A 20431-nucleotide genomic window follows, 5' to 3' on the forward strand; every position below is an offset into this window, starting at 1 on the left:
CAATATTTGTTTTCAATATATATATTTTTACCTTGTCTTTGTAATATTGTAGACCAAGAGTGTTATACCTGTTTTGGTGATTCTTTGTCAGATTCAGAACAATTTGCTGTGGGGCTGTCAGAACCACTTGATGGTGACACACTTTTGTCTTCATTGCTGATAAATGTGGCTTTTGTTACAATTTTTTTCAGATTGTCCAAAAGGTCTGGAATCTCTGGAGAAAAAAACCTTAGTATTAAATGATAATCATTTCTAGTAATATATTTAATACAAAGTGAAAACAAAACCATCAATGCCTGCAATTATACTTGAGAGACTTGCTCTATGTTATTGGCAAACTGACCTTTTTGTGGGTCATTAACATTAGCTACAAAAAAATAAAAGAGATAAAATACAAGAATTACCAGGTCTAATGTAATGCATATAGTCATTAATGTAGGATTATGAAGTTATGTTGAAAAACTTTATTTAATAATCAGTATTATTAAACTATTAGACAGTGCACATTAAGAGTCTGTATTGTGGTTCTAGATTACTTCAGTATGATCAACTATAATACATTACTCTGGAATCTAAATTACTGAAGAATAACATTTATCAAGGTAAGGTCTTTTTAAGTGTTTTCCTTTTCGAGCTGCTTAACTTTTTGCTGTAGCTCAACTTCACTGGACTCTTTAAATGTCTGTAGAATATGACGGGATCTAATTCTTGAAGCTCCATCGGTTTTCTTTCTTATTTTGTGCTGTATTCAGAGAGGAAAAGAGTTTAAAATGAATATATATATATATATATGAAAATGATTTAAATAAAACAATCCTGCAATACATTTATTTAATATTTGCAGTAATTATCTCACCGGTAACTGTGGTTCATCAAGGTCACTATCATCTGAAATTTGAAGTTTTTTGTTTGGTTTAGGTACTCTCTTCATTTTAGGACAGGGCATTTTTGTTAGGTCATTAAGTTTTCTTCTTAGTTCGCCTTCTTTTCCTAAAATAAAAATAAAATAAATAAAACCCTGCATTATGTCCACAGATATTTGGGGATTATATTTATTTGTCATAAAAATACTGTGCTTTGACCATACAAATTAAGATGAACAGCCAACACTGAATCAAAACTGAAGTTAAATTATATCTGGTTTAATTTATTTTGTGATTTGGGGGATTTTATTGTAAAGCACAACACCCAATAAATCGTTCTTACAAATGCCAGTCAAGTATGACGAGTTTTTAGCGCCCTCACCACCACCTACCATGTTATAAGAGTATGTTAGAAGTACAACACCAACAGGGTGTAATCGCATAGACCACTCGAGTATAAAGTACTACATATCCCATCTGTTACAGTTTTTTTTCTTCTTCTGAAACTGCAAGCGCACTACATAAAGTTTGGCAAATGAAGAAATTTGGATGATGAGTTTACAATCTTATAAACAGTATTTAAGTAAACCTAGATATGCAATTCCAAAAAGAACAGCATCGAGATGGAGAAACAGGATAAAAAAATAATAATACAATGTTTATACTTTTTGTATTTTAATTACAGTATGTAATTATTGCCTTTTGATTTACATTTACAGAAAAAGAACGGCGGCAAACGTGGACTACCCAACAAGAAGCAACAAAGTTACTAAAATATCAGATTCTCAGGTAAGCTTCATGCAGCCATACATGTATAATTATAAAATCAATCCAAAAAATAGACCTTGTTTACCCTACAACTGATTTGAGTGTTAATTCTATTTAAGATATAAAAAAATATTTTGTTTTCTGAACTAATAATCTGTGAACATTCTATTATCTCTATAATTTTAATTAATACATTTATTTTATTATTGGTGGAACATTATATTTTTCAGCTCAGATGATTTCACATACCATCAATTTTTCTGTTAATAAATGTGCAAAAACAAATCAGATGGATAGGCCCCTACATATGAACATTAAGTTAAAGGCCTAGAGTGAGTGTTCTTCACTTCCAGTCATGGCGGGCCACAATCCAGCTCTTTGTAACTCATCAACAACCAAAGACCTGGGAAAAGGGTTAAATGGTTTCAGTTAAGCCAATTAGGTAATTAAGAGCTCAACTGGAAAAAAAACAGCAGGCATAGGGGTACTTTAGGACCACAGTCACTGATATAACCTACAATGTTGTTGTAATGAAAATCAGCAGACAGTGGGCCTCCTCCAGGACTAAGGTTGAGAAGCACTGGTCTTGAAGACCACAATAACAATCGACCTCAAGGGCTAGGGATATTCGAGGTGATGCTAAACCAGTCCTGAATGTTTAAATATAATGTTATTTTCTTGTAGTGTGCCGTTGCTGTTAATGCAACCAGTTATATTGAGCCATCAAATACAGAAGCTGACGAAAGACATCAACATGTGAATTTAGTTGTAAATTTAAAGTGTGTGTGAAAGGTATTTTGTATATGGAGATTAACCCATAGTTTCACAGATAAATTGTGGACCAGTGATATTCAGGATCTTCAAAACAAGTCCTGAATGCTCAAACTTAACACTTCTTTTTTTAGAGTGTCGTTGCTGTCAATCCAGCCAGTGATGTGGAGCCATCAGATACAGAAGCTGATGAAAAACAACATGTAAATTTCCTAAATTAATATGGTGCATCAAAATACTTATTTAGCACTTTCAACTGTTTCTTTGTGATTCCTAAAATTACTTTACAGGCTGGGGCTGGGGGAAGACACTGCGCCCGCCTGGAGAAGCCTGTACAAGCCCCCCTCAATAAGAGAGCTGGCAATCTGCAGTGGAGGGTGTTACACACCATTATTGCTGTCAATTCTTTTATTACTGTTCTTAACCCTGCTGTGTCCGACGCCTGCCCATTCTGTGCTCAGAGAGAGACCGTGTTTCACTGTTTCAGCACTTGCTCTCGGTTGTCACCCATTTTTAGTCTTTTAACTCGTCTTTTTACTGATCTTAACCTGATTTTTAACACAAAGGTTTTTATTTTAGGGGCGCGATACACCAGAAAGACCAAACATGTGGACCAGCTGGTAAACTTCTTGCTGGGCCAGGCTAAAATGGCCGTCTATAAGACTAGGAAGAACAGAGTGTGTGGGGAGGGCAGTGAGGATGCAGTGAGAGTGTTTGCCATGCTGGTCAAGTGCAGAGTCAGACTAGAGTTTAACTATTACAGGCTGATGAATGATTTGGAGAGTTTTGAACAGGTCTGGTGTATTAATGATGCCCTTTGTGAATTGTATGACGGGGAGTTGGTTTTTATTATGTAATTCATTTATAGGGTTTAGTATTTGATGGTTGTTTTGTTGTGTGTATTGGGTTGCTTTCTTTAAAAGTGTACAGATCAGTGGCGGAGTTAATGCTTGTTGGGGGGAGACAAACAAAGGGGAACACTATTTTTTATTTATTTATTTATTTTCTTTTGTATGAATTATTGCGTGTTGCAAACAGGCAATGAAGTCTGATAAAAGTCAAAAAGTCTCTCTCTCTCTCACACACACACACACAGCCAGCAAGACACACAGAGCCAGCCAGCTCAGCGATGACATCACAAACATCTCTCTCAGGTGACTCCTATGACATCACAGAGCACGTACATTCCGTTGCTTGCCGTCTGTCAACCACTCAGTCACTGCCAGCCAGACTGGCTGGCTGACTGGATGGTGGGGCTGCTTGCTGCTGCTGCGTACCTTAGCAAGCTTATTTGCTTGACCGGCCTTCCTCCTCCGCCCACATGCCCACCTATGTCCGATCTGCTGTTCACCTGGATCACAGCTCCGCCCCAACAAGGCAGAGCCTCCCAAGAATGGTACAAACTCACCCACGATCCCCTCCACGGAAAGCTATAGCAAAAGGCAAAAGCATTATACGTAATGAAGAGGAACCCGAGTCCAAGACGCATCCGACCAGCCATACATATTTGTATGTATTAAAGATCACATTTTATTACATTTAGATTTTCTGTACTTTATTACATCTTTTTGTGATTTTTAAATGTATTGTTTCTTTTCCTTATATATGTATGTATGTATGTGTGTGTGTGTCTGTGTGAAAGTGTATGTGTTTGTGTGTCTCTGTGTGAAAGTGAGTGTGTGTGTGTGTGTCTGTAAGTGTGTGTGTCTGTCTCTGTGTTTGTGTGTCTGTCTCTGTGTGAAAGTGAGTGTGTGTGCGTGTGTCTGTCTGTGAAAGTGTGTGTGTGTGTGTGGGTGTGACAGTGTGTATGAGTGTCTGTCTGTCATGTAACTCGCACATCTGTGAGGGCACCATTTTTGCAGAAAGAGATGTACACATTTTGGAGCAACATATGCTGCCATCCAGACATCGTCTTTTCCAGGGACGTCCCTGCATTTTTCAGCAGGATAACGCCAAACCACATTCTGCCCAGATTACAAGCGCATGGTTGCGTAGGCAGAGAGTGCGGGTGCTAGCATGGCCTGCCTGCAGTCCTGACCTGTCTCCGAATTGAGAATGTGTGGCGCACTATGAAGTGCAAATGAAGACAACGAAGGCCCTGTGCAGTTGCGCAGCTGAGGAAATGCATAATGGATGAATGGGGGGAAATCCCGCTTGCTAAACTTAACCAAGAGGTGCCTTCAGTGCCCAAGTGCTTAATAAGTGTTATTAAAAGAAAAGGTGATGTTACATAGTGGTAAACAGTCGACTGTCCCAGCTTTCTTGGTTTCTTTTCACTGCTAATGAGATGCTGTAGAGTGAGTTAGTTATATTGCTTTCAGGAGCTCTAATCGTATTGATGAGTTCATGCAGCATTTGTAATTGAATTTCAAAAAGAAATCCTTGCTGTCTGGCCTGTGTGTATGAGATGTACTCTGTCAATCTTTGGCTAACAACTGAAACATTGGTAGAACAGAAATGGCAACATAAAAAAGAAAAGTACATTTTAAAAGAGCACATTAAATAGGATGAATATACAGTTTTTTACAATCACTTTGTCACTAATTTCAGAACCTTGATGTCATTTTTCAAAACTCTAGACACAAAACTCAAAACGGTCATCACTTGTAACACAGGCTGTCCAATGTTCAAAACATTGCATTGTGCATTCATATCTTTAAAGAAACCTTGCACTTGCAGACTTGTTGGTTCAAATAATTCATTTATCATGAAATACCATAGTAACATTTATTTAGATCACCCACACAGAAGATACCGATAGTTTCACTGTGTAGTTGTTCGTACAATCATTAAATATTGTAGTACAAAATATGTGATACATGTTTCATTATGGTACTACACATAAATACATCACTGTAAAAGGACTAGTAGAGAGAATACTACAGACACAGTGGAATCATTGAACAAAATCTGAAATGTATTGATGCAATACAATCAAATCACACCATAGGTTTCTTTGAAGCCATGCAACAATAATTAGCTACAAAAAAGAACAAAACTACAGTAAAATGTCAACTGCAGTGTTCCTCACCTGGCTTAGTGTAAAAAGCAAAACAAAGGATTGATTACTGTACTTCTAAATTTCCATCAGCCCTGTGTTCAGGTTCAGGTTCTCACAACCATTTTTCACAAGAGGCATCTTGAAACTGAACATACCTGAACATACTCAGTCATCAGCTGCTTCACTCTGTCTGCATTTCTTTCAAAAGGCACACTATACTCTGTGCTACACATTGGTATGCAGTATACAGTCATTTGACAATTGAGAGTAGCCTAATGTTTAGTGCATGCTGAAGACTTGCCGCTTCTCAGTACGGAAATTTCTGATGATTGAGGCCACAGTTGATCCTGAGTTGATTCTGAGGTTTGATTGAATCATTGTAGCTGCCTCAGTCATGGTCATGCCATGATTTACAACATGCTCTACAACTATTTCTCGGATTTCACTGGACACTATTTGCTGTTGCTGCCGCTGTCTGGTCCGTGGCCTTGTCCTCTACCACGTTCCCCCAACACCTCTCAAATGAGGCCCATGGCTGCCTCTCTGGTGAGGCCTAAGCCCTCCTCTATGACGAGGCCCACGACCACCTCTCAGAAGGGGTGCATGTCCCCTTCCATTCCTTTGACCACCACGTCTTCCTCCTCCCACTGCTTGACCTCTATTGTGACCTGGATGACTTGCCGGCTCCATGTTATCACTGTGTTGCTGGGGTGGATAGCACTCATTTCACTCGATACTCGTACCACAATGTGAAATCAATCATCAATAACCAGTTGGCAGTATTGGAAAAGCAATTACAAGGGCCTGCATACATACAGTAATATCAAATCTGATGTGGAAGAACAATCATCTTCAACCAGGTTGGAGCGTTAGTTGCAATGCCTTTAATACACGCAGCGTGGAGAGGAACAGTGACTCAAGTAGATCCCAAAGTCGCTCTGCCTTCATTTTAACAGTCAGAGCTTTTATACACAAAAATCAAAGAGCTGGTTATAATCAGAAAGTCATTACTATGTTATCTTAAAAGTTAGCTAAGCAGAATTTATATCATTATAGGACAGAGTTCATAGATCAACACATGGATTAGGGAGCAGGCACTTCAATCATACTGTTTGACATTGTCTCCAAGATTCTCATCGTAAATAACAAGCAGAAATCAAACTACCTTCTGGCCTGACCTTCTAGCTTGACCTTATCTTTCTTAAGTATACAAGAGAGAAAAACAGGTATTAGAGAAAGAATTTCTAACTTTCCTTCCACACTGCAAACATGGTGTGGAAAAGTGCTACATGATGATGAATGATGATGAAATATTACATCCATAGATAATGTAGTCCAACTGGTTCATGCTCCTCGTTTATTGATGTCAATGGATCTCATTATCCTGAAACTTTCATGATCGAAACATGGAATATTGTTTGTCAGTTTCCATAAAATTATGCATTAAGAGTAATGCAACAGTCACTTATCATTTTGAGCAGCTGTATCAATTGATAGTTAGATCTTTGTAATGAAATGAATAGACAGTGATCTCAGATGTAATGTGTGAATTGCATTTTGAAATGGTAATACTTTGATGTTAAGTTGTGTCATTTTAGTTCAATGAACAAATGATCTGAGGTTGATGTGTATTGTATCCAAGCAATTGTAAAAAAGTGTTAGAGTTTTGAAAAATGTGCATTTTGATCATCGGGTGTGAGTTTAGTGTCTAGAGTTTTGAAAAATGACATCAAGGTTCTGAAATGAGTGCCAAAGTGATTGTAAAAAAGTGTAATATCAGGGGACAGTGGCTATTAGTGATTTGGCCTTCCGTGGCTTCTGTATTAATGTAACAGGTCACATTGTATGTGTACACTGATACTTGATAGTATAATATAGTACAAGTAAAAAACATACATAGGTATCATAGAAGTATTTTGCAGAAATGATTATGGATAGTTATCAAAATGGAGAGGAAATGCTAAATCCAGTCTCCCCAGGCTGAGCTTCTATTGCTGCACCTGCTAAGTGGCTGCTGGCCCCACTATATGGATAGAGCCACACCAAGTACAAGAGTCTCCCCATTGCTATTTATATCTCCCTATCCAGTCTTCTATAGGTGTCAGGGTGGGGTGCTTATTCCCCTGCATGCTTTGAAACCTATAGCACCTGGGACGCACACTTGGGATCCGGTTCCTCTGCCCCTCACATACACATGAGGAATCCCAGGTGCTCAACACGTCATACTGTCTCTTTCATCTCATGTGTAAACTATGGACAAATACATGACTAAACGTGTTTAGTTGCTTTTCCCAGAATGCTTTGCGCCACGATATGCAAATAACGGGGACTATGATTGGCTCCCTGACATTACCCACACTGCGACTGATGCTACCCATTTCACTACCCAACAAAGACCCATAATATGCGTGTGTCTGTCTGTCTGTCTGTCAAAGTATGTGTGTGTGTGTCTGTGTGTGTCTGTGTCTGTCTGTCTGTGTGTGAAAGTGTGTGTGTGTCTGTCTGTCTGTCTGTCATGTAACTTGCACATCTGTGAGGGCACCACTAATGCAGAAAGAGATGTACACGTATTGTTTATTTTCCATATATATGTATGTATGTATGTATGCATGTCCAATTGCTTTGACAATACAAATGAATTGAATTGAGAGGGAGAGAGAGAGAGTAAGAGAGAGAGAGAGAGACAGACAGACAGACAGACAGAGAGACACACACACACACACACACACACACACACACACACACACACAGAGAGCCAGCCAGCCAGCCAGCCAGCTCAGCGATGACATGACGAGCCTCTCTCAGCTTACTGCTATGACAGCACAGAGCACGTACATTCCGTTTAACAAATCGTTAAACAAAAAAGGTTATAAACACATTGACTACAATACCGGTTAGTAAGACGAAGGTGAGTCTCTCATTAGTATTGTTAGTCAGACATTCAATAACTACGCAGGTTAGTATTTATGTCAGGTAACTTCTCGTTATATATATATCAGTCTCATTTACGTTTAGGTGCCGAGAAAGATCCTATTTGTTACCACAATTTCCCTTAACTGATTATTATTCAATGATTAAGGATAGGCAGGGCCACCAATAATCTAATGTCTATTAACTTGTGTCAATTTCAGACTAAACAGTTAAACAGGAATGAGAAGATATTTCTCGGCGTTGACAGATTTTATTTCTAAAATTATCAACAAAACAGTTGAATGCAACACACATTTATATTTAAGAAAACTAAATGATATTACACATTCTAGAGTTATGAATCACAGATTAACATTTCTAATTGATTTCTCAAATGTCATGAATCACAAACTCCAAACTGTTAAACTTATGTGAACTTCGTCGCAAAGAGGCCTCTCTGGCTTCGGGCTCAGATAACAGCACACGGCACGAGGTCCGTGTGGTTTGGAACAAAGGCAGTCCGGTTCGGCTTTGTCCAAGAACTTCCACTCAGTCGATGCACCTGGAAGTTGGGGTTTCGCGAATGTAGAGTCTTTTCCAAACAGATTTTCCATTGGTTTGAAGGCTCCAAGGTTGTGCACAAAATCTTCTTTGTAAGCAGGGTTCCACCGTAGTTACTTGAAGACGAAGTCTTTGAGGAAAGCAGGGCCCTGTTTGTTCCAAGGGTCAAGTTTCTTAAGACTCAAATAGCTATTTAAGTGACTGACACTTTCGTATTCAGTCGACTTAGTCAATTGTCCAGCTGTAAAACTCCACTGATCAGGTGGGTCTGTAAAGTTATTTATTTAATAAAGTCCTTTAAAATAATTCTTCGCTCAATCTCCTTCTCCCAGTTTAACTCTTCTGTTGCCGGCAAAGACTTGGTTGGTTTCTGATTCCGGTTCTGGCAACAGAGCTACAGGTTGAGCTGTGGCAGCGAGTTTCTGGTTCAGGTGAGAGAGAGAGAGAGAGAAAGACTGTCCGCTGTTCCTTATAGTCTGTCAGATCAGTAGGTGATTGGTCCCTGAGTTCTTGAGATTGGATTTCGGTTTCAGCCCCCAGTGTCCTATTGGAGGGAGGCTTTATTTATGACTGATGTCAATCCATGCCATCTTTTGGAAATGCCGGTTGGCCTGGGTTCGTAGCTCTATGTCGGGATTTCGGCTCTCATCCACTTCAAAGAGTTTTTATCACCTACAGGCCCCTTTCTCCAGACATCTCATAGCAGAATTCCAAACTATTTGGCCTCTTCTCGGTGCCATCCTCCCCAAAACTGTCACTTTGATGCAAACCAGTTCCAAGCTGATGAGCTAAGGAAATCTGATAACTTTGGGGGGGGAGAGGTCTTCTTTAGAACAGTGCTTCAGCTCAGAGCCCAAATGCTCTTATCCAAATACACCCAACATAACGCTACATATGTATGTATGTATGTATATATGTGTAGAAGGAAAATTAGAAATTATTTTCTTACACCTGTTTTTCTCTCTTGTATACTTAAGAAAGATACGGTCAAGCTAGAAGGTCAGCCCAGAAGATAGTTTGATTTCTGTTTGTTATTTACGATGAGAACCTTGGAGACAATGTCAAACGGTATGACCTACGTGCCTGTTCCCTAAAACCATGTGTTGACCTATGAACTCTGTTCTATAATGATATATGTTCTGCTTAGTTAGCCTTTAAGATAACATAGTAATGACTTTCTAGCATGTATGGATGTATGTATGTATGTATATATATATATATATATGTATGTATGTATGTCCAATTGCTTTGACAATACAAATGAATTGAATTGAGAGGAAGAGAGAGAGAGAGAGAGAGAGAAAGAGAGAGAGAGAGACAGACAGACAGACAGACAGCTCAGCGATGACATCACGAGCCTCTCTCAGCTGACTGCTATGACATCACAGAGCACGTACATTCCGTTGCTTGTCGTCTGTCAACCACTCAGTCACTGCTAGCCAGACTGTCCCTAAGACAAAGTGTACAATACTTCAATTATATCTCCACCAGACAGATAAAGAGTATTAAGAGCTACGATGAAGTTACCCAGGAGACGTAAAAAGCTTGCATCACCTGGTATTTCCTGGAGGTCACCCATCCAAGTACTAACCAGGCCCTGGCCCGTTTAGTTTCCAAGGTCTGACGAGATCGGGCAAGTTCAGGACGGTGTGGCCACAAGCCAAGAGGCCTGGCTGCATGATGTCTCTAAAAGGCTGGAGGGTATTGACGGAAATTCCAGCAGAAAAAAAAAAAAAAAAAAGAAAAAAAAGAAAAATGGATGGAAAAATATCAGTGCAGCAAAGGGTGTTGACAGTAGCTGGGTACGTGTACAATACTTCAATTATATCTCCTCCAGACAGATAGAGAGTATTAAGAGCTACGATAAAGTTACCTAGGAGACGTAAAAGCTTGCAGCACCAGGTATTTCCAGGAGGTCTCACATTCAAGTACTGACCAGGTCCTGCCCCGTTTAGCTTCCGAGATCTGACGAGATCGGGCGCGTTCAGGACGGTGTGGCCGCAAGCCGAGACGCCAGGCTGCATGATGTGTCTTAAAGGCTGGAGGGTATTGACGGAACTTCCAGCAAAAAAAAAAAGAAAAAAGAAAAATGGAGGGAAAAATATTAGTGCAGCAATGGGTGTTGAAATTAGCCGGGTACGTGTACAATTCTTCAATTATATCTCCTCCAGACTGTAAGAGAGTATTAAGAGCTACGATGAAGTTACCCAGGAGAAGTAAAAAGCTCGCAGCACCTGGTATTTCCAGGAGGTCACCCATCCAAGTACTGACCAGGCCCTGCCCTGTTTAGAATCTGAGATATGACGAGATCGGGCGCGTTCAGGACGGTGTGGCCGCAAACCAAGAGGCCTGGCTGCATGATGTCTCTTAAAGGCTGGAGGGTATTGACGGAACTTCCAGCAAAAAAAAAAGAAAAAAGAAAAATGGAGGGAAAAATATCAGTGCAGCAAAGGGTGTTGAAAGTAGCCGGGTACGTGTACAATTCTTCAATTATATCTCCTCCAGACAGAAAGAGAGTATTAAGAGCTACGATGAAGTTACCCAGTAGACGTAAAAAGCTTGCAGCAGCTGGTATTTCCAGGAGGTCACCCATTCAAGCACTAACCAGGCCCTGTCCCGTTTAGCTTCCGAGATCTGACGAGATCGGGCGCGTTCAGGACGGTGTGGCCGCAAACCGAGAAGCCTGGCTGCCTGATGTCTCTTAAAGGCTGGCGGGTATTGACGGACCTTCCAGCAAAAAAAAAAGAAAAAAGAAAAATGGAGGGAAAAATATCAGTGCAGCAAAGGGTGTTTGAAAGTTGCCGGGTACGTGTACAATTCTTCAATTATATCTCCTCCAGACAGAAAGAGAGTATTAAGAGCTACGATGAAGTTACCCAGGAGACGTAAAAAGCTTGCAGCACCAGGTATTTCCACGAGTTCTCACACTCAAGTACTGACCAGGCCCTGCCCCGTTTAGCTTCCGAGATCTGATGAGATCGGGCGCATTCGGGACAATGTGTCCGCATGCCAAGAGGCCTGGTTGCATGATGTCTCTTAAAGGCTGGAGGGTATTGACGGAACTTCCAGCAAAAAAAAACGAAAAAAGAAAAATGGAGGGAAAAATATCTGTGCAGTAAAGGGTGTTGAAAGTAGCCGGGTACGTGTACAATTCTTCAATTAAATCTCCTCCAGACAGAAAGAGAGTATTAAAAGCTACAACGAAGTTCCCCAGGTGACGTAAAAAGCTTGCAGCACCTGGTACTTCCAGGAGGTCTCCCATCCAAGTACTGACCAGGTCCTGCCCCGTTTAGTTTCCGAGATCTGACGAGATCGGGCGCGTTCAGGACGGTGTGGCCACAAGCCGAGACGCCTGGCTGAATGATGTCTCTTAAAGGCTGGCGGGTATTGACGGAATTTCCAGCATAAAAAAAAAAAAAAAAAAATAGAAAAATGGAGGGAAAAATATCAGTGCAGGAAAGGGTGTTGAAAGTAGCCGGGTACGTGTACAATTCTTCAATTATATCTCCTCCAGACTGAAAGAGAGTATTAAGAGCTACGATGAAGTTACCCAGGAGACGTAAAAAGCTTGCAGCACCTGGTATTTCCAGGAGGTCAACAATCCAAGTACTGACCAGGCCCTGCCCCGTTTAGCTTCCGAGATCTGACGAGATTGGGGGCGTTTAGGACGGTGTGGCCGCAAGCCAAGAGGCCTGGCTGCATGATGTCTCTTTAAGGCTGGCGGGTATTGACGGAACTTCTAGCAAAAAAAAAAAAAAAAAGAAAAACGGAGGCAAAAATATCAGTGCAGCAAAGGGTGTTGAAAGTTGCCGGGTACGTGTACAATACTTCAATTATATCTCCCCCAGACAGAAAGAGAGTATTAAGAGCTACGATAAAGTTACCCAGGAGAAGTAAAAAGCTTGCAGCACCTGGTATTTCCAGGAGGTCACCCATCCAAGTACTGACCAGGCCCTGCCCCATTTAGCTTCCGAGATCTGACGAGATCGGACGCATTCAGGACGGTGTGGCCACAAGCCGAGACGCCTGGCTGCATGATATCTCTTAAAGGTTGGTGGGTATTGACGGAACTTCCAGCAGAAAAAAAAAAAAGAAAAAGAAAAATGGAGGCAAAAATATCAGTGCAGCAATGGGTGTTGAAAGTTGCCGGGTACGTGTACAATACCTCAATTATATCTCCTCCAGACAGAAAGAGAGTATTAAGAGCTACGATAAAGTTACCCAGGAGAAGTAAAAAGCTTGCAGCACCTGGTATTTCCAGGAGGTCTCCCATTTAAGTACTGACCAGGCCCTGCCCCGTTTAGCTTCCGAGATCTGACGAGATCGGGCGCATTCAGGACGGTGAAGCCACAAGCCGAGACGCCTGGCTGCATGATGTCTCTTAAAGGTTGGCGGGTATTGACGGAACTTCCAGCAGAAAAAAAAAAAAAGAAAAAGAAAAATGGATGGAAAAATATCAGTGCAGCAAAGGGTGTTGAAAGTAGCCGGGTACGTGTGCAATACTTCAATTATATCTCCTCCAGACTGAAAGAGAGTATTAAGAGCTACGATGAAGTTACCCAGGAGACGTAAAAAGCTTGCAGCACCTGGTATTTCCAGGAGGTCACCCACCCAAATACTGACCAGACCCTGTCCCGTTTAGCTTCCGAGATCTGATGAGATTGGGCGCGTTCAGGACGGTGTGGCCGCAAACCAAGAGGCCTGGCTGCATGATGTCTCTTAAAGGCTGGCGGGTATTGACGGAATTTCCAGCATAAAAAAAAAAAAAAAAAAATAGAAAAATGGAGGGAAAAATATCAGTGCAGCAAAGGGTGTTGAATGTAGCCGGGTACGTGTACAATTCTCCAATTATATATCCTCCAGACTGAAAGAGAGTATTAAGAGCTACGATGAAGTTACCCAGGAGACGTAAAAAGCTTGCAGCACCTGGTATTTCCAGGAGTTCACCCATCCAAGTACTGACCAGGCCCTGCCCCGTTTAGAATCTGAGATATGACGAGATCAGGCGCGTTCAGGACGGTGTGGCCGCAAACCAAGAGTCCTGGCTGCATGATGTCTCTTAAAGGCTGGCGGGTATTGACGGAACTTCCATCAAAAAAAAAAAAAGAAAAACGGAGGGAAAAATATCAGTGCAGCAAAGGGTGTTGAAAGTAGCCGGGTTCGTGTACAATACTTCAATTATATCTCCTCCAGACAGAAAGAGAGTATTAAGAGCTACGATGAAGTTACCCAGGAGACAAAAAAGCTTGCAGCACCTGGTATTTCCAGGAGGTCTCCCATCCAAGTACTGACCAGGCCCTGCCCCGTTTAGTTTCCGAGATCTGACGAGATCGGGCGCGTTAAGGACGGTGTGGCAGCAAGCCAAGAGGCCTGGCTGCATGATGTCTCTTAAAGGCTGGCGGGTATTGACGGAACTTCCAGCAGAAAAAAAAAGAAAAATGAAAAATGGAGGGAAAAATATCAGTGCAGCAAAGGGTGTTGAAAGTAGCCGGGTACGTGTACAATTCTTCAATTATTTATCCTCCAGACTGAAAGAGAGTATTAAGAGCTACGATGAAGTTACCCAGGAGACGTAAAAAGCTTGCAGCACCTGGTATTTCCAGTAGTTCACCCATCCAAGTACTGACCAGGCCCTGCCCCATTTAGAAACTGAGATATGACGAGATCGGGCGCGTTCAGGACGGTGTGGCCGCAAACCAAGAGGCCTGGCTGCATGATGTCTCTTAAGGGCTGGTGGGTATTGACGGAACTTCAAGACCCCAAAAAAAAAAAAAAAGAAAAATAGACGGAAAAATATCAGTGCAGCAAAGGGTGTTGAAAGTAGCCAGGTACGTGTACAATACTTCAATTATATCTCCTCCAGACAGAAAGAGAGTATTAAGAGCTACGATGAAGTTACCCAGGAAACGTTAAAAGCTTGCAGCACCTGGTATTTCTAGGAGGTCTCCCATCCAAGTACTGACCAGGCCCTGCCCCGTTTAGCTACCGAGATCTGACGAAATCGGGCGCATTCAGGACAGTGTGGCCACAAGCCGAGAGGCCTGGCAGCATGATGTCTCTTAAAGGTTGGCGGGTATTGATGAAACTTCCAGCAAAAAAAAAAAAAAAAAAAAAAAAGAAAAATGGATGGAAAAATATCAGTGCAGCAAAGGGTGTTGACAGTAGCTGGGTACGTGTACAATACTTCATTTATATCTCCTCCAGAAAGATAGAGAGTATTAAGAGCTACGATGAAGTTACCCAGGAGACGTAAGAAGCTTGCAGCACCTGGTATTTCCTGGATGTCACCCATCCAAATAATGACCAGGCCCTGCCACGTTTTGCTTCTAAGATCTGACAAGATCGGGCGCGTTCAGGACGGTGTGGCCGCAAGCCAAGAGGCCTGGCTGCATGATGTCTCTTAAAGGCTGGCGGGTATTGACGAACTTCCAGAAAAAATAAAAAAGTAAAAGAAAAATGGAGGGAAAAATATCAGTGCAGCAAAGGGAGTTGAAAGTATTCGGGTACTTGTACAATTCTTCAAATTTATCTCCTCCAGACAGAAAGAGAGTATTAAGAGCTACGATGAAGTTACCCAGGAGACGTAAAAAGCTTGCAGCACCTGGTATTTCCAGGAGGTCACCCATCCAAGTACTGACCAGGCCCTGTCCCGTTTAGCTTTTGAGATCTGATGAGATCGGGCGCGTTCAGGACGGTGTGGCTGCAAGCCAAGAGGTCTGGCTGCATGATGTCTCTTAAAGGCTGGAGGGTATTGACGGAACTTCCAGCAAAGAACAAAAGAAAAAAGAAAAATGAAGGGAAAAATATCAGTGCAGCAAAGGGTGTTGAAAGTAGCCGGGTACGTGTACAATACTTCAATTATATCTCCTCCAGACAGAAAGAGAGTATTAAGAGCTACGATGAAGTTACCCAGGAGACGAAAAAGCTTGCAGCACCTGGTATTTCCAGGAGATTACCCATCCAAGTACTGACCAGGCCCTGCCCTGTTTAGCTTCCGAGATCTGACAAGATCGGGCACGTTCAGGACGGTGTGGCCGCAAGCCAAGATGCCTGGCTGCATGATGTCTCTTAAAGTCTGGCGGGTATTGACGGAACTTCCAGCAAAAAAAAAAAAGATAAAAGAAAAATTGAGGGAAAAATATCAGTGCAGCAATGTGTGTTGAAAGTAGCCGGGTACGTGTACAATTCTTCAATAATATCTCCTCCAGACTGAAAGAGAGTATTAAGAGCTACGATGAAGTTACCCAGGAGACGTAAAAAGCTTGCAGCACCTGGTATTTCCAGGAGGTCTTCCATCCAAGTACTGACCAGGCCCTGCCCCGTTTAGTTTCCGAGATCTGACGAGATCGGGCGCGTTCAGGACGGTGTGGCTGCAAGCCAAGAGGTCTGGCTGCATGATGTCTCTTAAAGGCTGGAGGGTATTGACGGAATTTCCAGCAAAGAACAAAAGAAAAAAGAAAAATGAAGGGAAAAATATCAGTGCAGCAAAGGGTGTTGAAAGTAGCCGGGTACGTGTACAATACTTCAATTATATCTCCTCCAGACAGAAAGAGAGTATTAAGAGCTACGATGAAGTTACCCAGGAGACGAAAAAGCTTGCAGCACCTGGTATTTCCAGGAGATTACCCATCCAAGTACTGACCAGGCCCTGCCCTGTTTAGCTTCCGAGATCTGACAAGATCGGGCACGTTCAGGACGGTGTGGCCGCAAGCCAAGATGCCTGGCTGCATGATGTCTCTTAAAGTCTGGCGGGTATTGACGGAACTTCCAGCAAAAAAAAAAAAGATAAAAGAAAAATTGAGGGAAAAATATCAGTGCAGCAAAGTGTGTTGAAAGTAGCCGGGTACGTGTACAATTCTTCAATAATATCTCCTCCAGACTGAAAGAGAGTATTAAGAGCTACGATGAAGTTACCCAGGAGACGTAAAAAGCTTGCAGCACCTGGTATTTCCAGGAGGTCTTCCATCCAAGTACTGACCAGGCCCTGCCCCGTTTAGTTTCCGAGATCTGACGAGATCGGGCGCGTTCAGGACGGTGTGGCTGCAAGCCAAGAGGTCTGGCTGCATGATGTCTCTTAAAGGCTGGAGGGTATTGACGGAACTTCCAGCAAAAAAAAATTAATAAATAATTAGAAAAATGGAGGGAAAAAGATCAGTGCAGCAAAGGGTGTTGAAAGTAGCCGGGTACGTGTACAATACTTCAAATATATCTCCTCCAGACAGAAAGAGAGTACTAAGAGCTACGATGAAGTTACCCAGGAGACGAAAAAGCTTGCAGCACCTGGTATTTCCAGTAGGTCACCCATCCAAGTAGTGACCAGGCCCTGCCCCGTTTAGCTTCCAAGATCTGACGAGATCGGGCGCGTTCAGGACGGTGTGGCCGCAAGCCAAGATGCCTGGCTGCATGATGTCTCTTAAAGGCTGGCGGGTATTGACAGAACTTCCAGCAAAGAAAAACATAAAAAAAGAAAAATGGAGGTAAAAATATCAGTGCAGCAAAGGCTGTTGAATGTAGCTGGGTACGTGTGCAATTCCTCAATTATAACACCTCCAGACAGATAGAGAGTATTAAGAGCTACGATGAAGTTACCCAGGAGACGTAAAAAGCTTGCAGCACCTGGTATTTCTTGGAGGTCTCCAATCCAAGTACTGACCAGGCCCTGCCCCGTTTAGCTTCCGTGATCTGACGAGATCGGGCGCATTCAGGACTGTGTGGCCACAAGCCGAGAGGCCTGGCTGCATGATGTCTCTTAAAGGTTGGCGGGTATTGACGGAACTTCCAGCAAAAAAAAAAAAAAAAAAAAAGAAAAAAGAAAAATGGATGGAAAAATATCAGTGCAGCAAAGGGTGTTGACAGTAGCTGGGTACGTGTACAATACTTCAATTATATCTCCTCCAGACAGATAGAGAGTATTAAGAGCTACAATAAAGTTACCCAGGAGACGTAAAAGCTTGCAGCACCAGGTATTTCCAGGAGGTCTCACATTCAAGTACTGACCAGGTCCTGCCCCGTTTAGCTTCCGAGATATGACGAGATCGGGCACGTTCAGGACGGTGTGGCCGCAATCCGAGATGTCTGGCTGCATGATGTCTCTTAAAGGCTGGCGGGTATTGACGGAACATCCAAAAAAAAAAAAAAAAAAAGAAAAAAGAAAAACGGAGGGAAAAATATCAGTGCAGTAAAGGGTGTTGAAAGTAGCCGGGTACGTGTTCATTACTTCAATCATATCTCCTTCAGAAAGAAAGAGAGTATTAAGAGCTACGATGAAGTTACCCAGGAGACATAAAAAGCTTGCAGTACCTGGTTTTTCCAGGAGGTCACCCATCCAAATACTGACCAGGCCCTGCCACGTTTTGCTTCCAAGATCTAACAAGAACGGGCGCGTTCAGGACGGTGTGGCCGCAAGCCAAGCGGCCTGGCTGCATGATGTCTCTTAAAGGCTGGAGGGTAATGACGGAACTTCCAGCAAAAAAAAAAAAAAAAAAAGAAAAATGGAGGGAAAAATATCAGTGCAGCAAAGGCTGTTGATAGTAGCTGGGTACGTGTACAATTCCTCAATTATAACACCTCCAGACAGATAGAGAGTATTAAGAGCTACGATGAAGTTACCCAGGAGACGTAAAAAGCTTGCAGCACCTGGTATTTCCAGGAGGTCACCCATCCAAGTCGTAACCAGGCCCTGTACCCTTTAGCTTCCGAGACCTGATGAGATCGGGCGCGTTCAGGATGGTGTGGCCGCAAGCCAAAAAGTCTGCCTGCATGAAGTCTCTTAAAGGCTGGCGGGTATTGACGGAACTTCTAGCAAAAAAAAAAAAAAATTAAAAAATATAAAAATGGAGGGAAAAATATCAGTGCAGCAAAGGGTGTTGAAAGTAGCCGGGTACGTGTACAATTCTTCAATTATAACACCTCCAGACAGATAGAGAGTATTAAGAGCTACGATGAAGTTACCCAGGAGACGTAAAAAGCTTGCAGCACCTGGTATTTCCAGGAGGTCACCCATCCAAGTACTGACCAGGCCCTGCCCCGTTTATCGTCTGAGATCTGACGAGATTGGGCGTCTTCAGGACGGTGTGGCCTCAAGCCAAGAGGCCAGGCTGCATGATGTCTCTTAAAGGCTGGCGGGTTATGACGGAACTTCCAGCAAAAAAAAAAAGAAAAAAGAAAAATCGAGGGAAAAATATCAATGCAGCAAAGGGTGTTGAAAGTAGCCAGGTACGTGTAATTTTCTTCAATTATATCTCCTCCAGACAGAAAGAGAGTATTAAGAGCTACGATGAAGTTACCCAGTAGACGTAAAAAGCTAGCAGCACCTGGCATTTCCAGGAGGTCACTCATTCAAGCACTAACCAGGTCCTGTCCCGTTTAGCTTCCGAGATCTGACAAGATCAGGCGCGTTCAGGATGGTGTGGCCGAAAGCCAAGCGGTCTGGCTGCATGATGTCCCCTAAAGGCTGGCGGGTATTGACTGAATTTCCAGCTAAAAAAGAAAAAAAGAAAAAATATAAAAATGGAGGGAAAAATATCAGTGCAGCAAAGGGTGTTGAAAGTAGCCGGGTACGTGTACAACAATTCAATTATATCTCCTCCAGTCAGAAAGAGAGTATTAAGAGCTACGATAAAGTTACCCAGGAGACGTAAAAAGCTTGCAGCACCAGGTATTTCCAGGAGGTCTCACATTCAAGTAATGACCAGGCCCTGCCCCGATTAGCTTCCGAGATCTGACGAGATCGGGCGCGTTCAGGACGCTGTGGCCGCAAGCCAAGAAGCCCGGCTGCATGATGTATCTTAAAGGCACGAGGGTATTGACGGAACTTCTAGCAAAAAAAAAAAAAAAATTAAAAAAAACAGAAAAACGGAGGGAAAAATATCAGTGCAGCAAAGGGTGCTGAAAGTAGCCGGGTACGTGTACAATTCTTCAATTATATCTCCTCCAGATTTAAAGAGAGTATTAAGAGCTACGATGAAGTTACCCAGGAGACGTAAAAAGCTTGCAGCACCTGGTATTTCCAGGAGGTCACCCATCCAAGTACTGACCAGGACCTGCCCCGTTTAGCTTCCGAGATCTGACGAGATCGGGCGCGTTCAGGACGCTGTGGCCACAAGCCGAGAAGCCTGGCTGCATGATGTATCTTAAAGGCACGAGGGTATTGACGGAACTTCTAGCAAAAAAAAAAAAAAAATTAAAAAAAACAGAAAAACGGAGGGAAAAATATCAGTGCAGCAAAGGGTGCTGAAAGTAGCCGGGTACGTGTACAATTCTTCAATTATATCTCCTCCAGATTTAAAGAGAGTATTAAGAGCTACGATGAAGTTACCCAGGAGACGTAAAAAGCTTGCAGCACCTGGTATTTCCAGGAGGTCACCCATCCAAGTACTGACCAGGACCTGCCCCGTTTAGCTTCCGAGATCTGACGAGATCGGGCGCGTTCAGGACGCTGTGGCCGCAAGCCGAGAAGCCTGGCTGCATGATGTATCTTAAAGGCACGAGGGTATTGACGGAACTTCTAGCAAAAAAAAAAAAAAAAAGAAAAATGGAGGGAAAAATATCAGTGCAG

At 42.5% G+C, this 20431-nt stretch overlaps 7 non-coding genes and 23 pseudogenes across 7 annotated transcripts; all 30 read right to left on the minus strand.

Moving 5' to 3' along the window:
• Window positions 1–3767: 3767 nt before the first annotated feature.
• Window positions 3768–3882, minus strand: LOC136731579 (U5 spliceosomal RNA). Its single transcript, XR_010809573.1, has one exon. It is a non-coding gene; the product is annotated as a U5 spliceosomal RNA (small nuclear RNA).
• Window positions 3883–10416: 6534 nt separating this feature from the next.
• LOC136731133 (uncharacterized) lies at window positions 10417–10535 on the minus strand (annotated as a pseudogene).
• Window positions 10536–10761: 226 nt separating this feature from the next.
• Window positions 10762–10880, minus strand: LOC136731832 (uncharacterized; annotated as a pseudogene).
• Window positions 10881–11096: 216 nt separating this feature from the next.
• On the minus strand, window positions 11097–11215 carry LOC136731312 (uncharacterized; annotated as a pseudogene).
• A 215-nt stretch (window positions 11216–11430) lies between these two features.
• On the minus strand, window positions 11431–11549 carry LOC136731822 (uncharacterized; annotated as a pseudogene).
• A 216-nt stretch (window positions 11550–11765) lies between these two features.
• On the minus strand, window positions 11766–11884 carry LOC136732034 (uncharacterized; annotated as a pseudogene).
• Window positions 11885–12099: 215 nt separating this feature from the next.
• Window positions 12100–12218, minus strand: LOC136731809 (uncharacterized; annotated as a pseudogene).
• A 221-nt stretch (window positions 12219–12439) lies between these two features.
• LOC136731206 (uncharacterized) lies at window positions 12440–12558 on the minus strand (annotated as a pseudogene).
• A 215-nt stretch (window positions 12559–12773) lies between these two features.
• LOC136731659 (5S ribosomal RNA) lies at window positions 12774–12892 on the minus strand. The gene has a single exon (XR_010809649.1). It is a non-coding gene; the product is annotated as a 5S ribosomal RNA (ribosomal RNA).
• A 218-nt stretch (window positions 12893–13110) lies between these two features.
• Window positions 13111–13229, minus strand: LOC136731735 (uncharacterized; annotated as a pseudogene).
• A 219-nt stretch (window positions 13230–13448) lies between these two features.
• LOC136731605 (5S ribosomal RNA) lies at window positions 13449–13567 on the minus strand. The gene has a single exon (XR_010809598.1). It is a non-coding gene; the product is annotated as a 5S ribosomal RNA (ribosomal RNA).
• A 221-nt stretch (window positions 13568–13788) lies between these two features.
• LOC136731352 (uncharacterized) lies at window positions 13789–13907 on the minus strand (annotated as a pseudogene).
• A 210-nt stretch (window positions 13908–14117) lies between these two features.
• Window positions 14118–14236, minus strand: LOC136731817 (uncharacterized; annotated as a pseudogene).
• A 552-nt stretch (window positions 14237–14788) lies between these two features.
• Window positions 14789–14907, minus strand: LOC136731879 (uncharacterized; annotated as a pseudogene).
• A 222-nt stretch (window positions 14908–15129) lies between these two features.
• Window positions 15130–15248, minus strand: LOC136731509 (uncharacterized; annotated as a pseudogene).
• Window positions 15249–15463: 215 nt separating this feature from the next.
• Window positions 15464–15582, minus strand: LOC136731513 (5S ribosomal RNA). Its single transcript, XR_010809553.1, has one exon. It is a non-coding gene; the product is annotated as a 5S ribosomal RNA (ribosomal RNA).
• Window positions 15583–15797: 215 nt separating this feature from the next.
• Window positions 15798–15916, minus strand: LOC136731767 (uncharacterized; annotated as a pseudogene).
• Window positions 15917–16133: 217 nt separating this feature from the next.
• On the minus strand, window positions 16134–16252 carry LOC136731700 (5S ribosomal RNA). The gene has a single exon (XR_010809688.1). It is a non-coding gene; the product is annotated as a 5S ribosomal RNA (ribosomal RNA).
• Window positions 16253–16467: 215 nt separating this feature from the next.
• LOC136731769 (uncharacterized) lies at window positions 16468–16586 on the minus strand (annotated as a pseudogene).
• A 217-nt stretch (window positions 16587–16803) lies between these two features.
• LOC136731701 (5S ribosomal RNA) lies at window positions 16804–16922 on the minus strand. Its single transcript, XR_010809689.1, has one exon. It is a non-coding gene; the product is annotated as a 5S ribosomal RNA (ribosomal RNA).
• Window positions 16923–17142: 220 nt separating this feature from the next.
• LOC136731773 (uncharacterized) lies at window positions 17143–17261 on the minus strand (annotated as a pseudogene).
• Window positions 17262–17478: 217 nt separating this feature from the next.
• Window positions 17479–17597, minus strand: LOC136731360 (uncharacterized; annotated as a pseudogene).
• A 225-nt stretch (window positions 17598–17822) lies between these two features.
• LOC136731335 (uncharacterized) lies at window positions 17823–17941 on the minus strand (annotated as a pseudogene).
• Window positions 17942–18162: 221 nt separating this feature from the next.
• Window positions 18163–18281, minus strand: LOC136731252 (uncharacterized; annotated as a pseudogene).
• Window positions 18282–18498: 217 nt separating this feature from the next.
• On the minus strand, window positions 18499–18617 carry LOC136731166 (uncharacterized; annotated as a pseudogene).
• Window positions 18618–18840: 223 nt separating this feature from the next.
• LOC136731259 (uncharacterized) lies at window positions 18841–18959 on the minus strand (annotated as a pseudogene).
• Window positions 18960–19175: 216 nt separating this feature from the next.
• Window positions 19176–19294, minus strand: LOC136731439 (uncharacterized; annotated as a pseudogene).
• Window positions 19295–19516: 222 nt separating this feature from the next.
• Window positions 19517–19635, minus strand: LOC136731223 (uncharacterized; annotated as a pseudogene).
• Window positions 19636–19861: 226 nt separating this feature from the next.
• LOC136731805 (uncharacterized) lies at window positions 19862–19980 on the minus strand (annotated as a pseudogene).
• Window positions 19981–20206: 226 nt separating this feature from the next.
• On the minus strand, window positions 20207–20325 carry LOC136731718 (5S ribosomal RNA). The gene has a single exon (XR_010809705.1). It is a non-coding gene; the product is annotated as a 5S ribosomal RNA (ribosomal RNA).
• Window positions 20326–20431: the final 106 nt, after the last annotated feature.

The sequence above is a fragment of the Amia ocellicauda genome, unplaced genomic scaffold (assembly GCF_036373705.1).
Source record: "Amia ocellicauda isolate fAmiCal2 unplaced genomic scaffold, fAmiCal2.hap1 HAP1_SCAFFOLD_33, whole genome shotgun sequence".
Classification (NCBI taxonomy): Eukaryota; Metazoa; Chordata; class Actinopteri; order Amiiformes; family Amiidae; genus Amia; species Amia ocellicauda.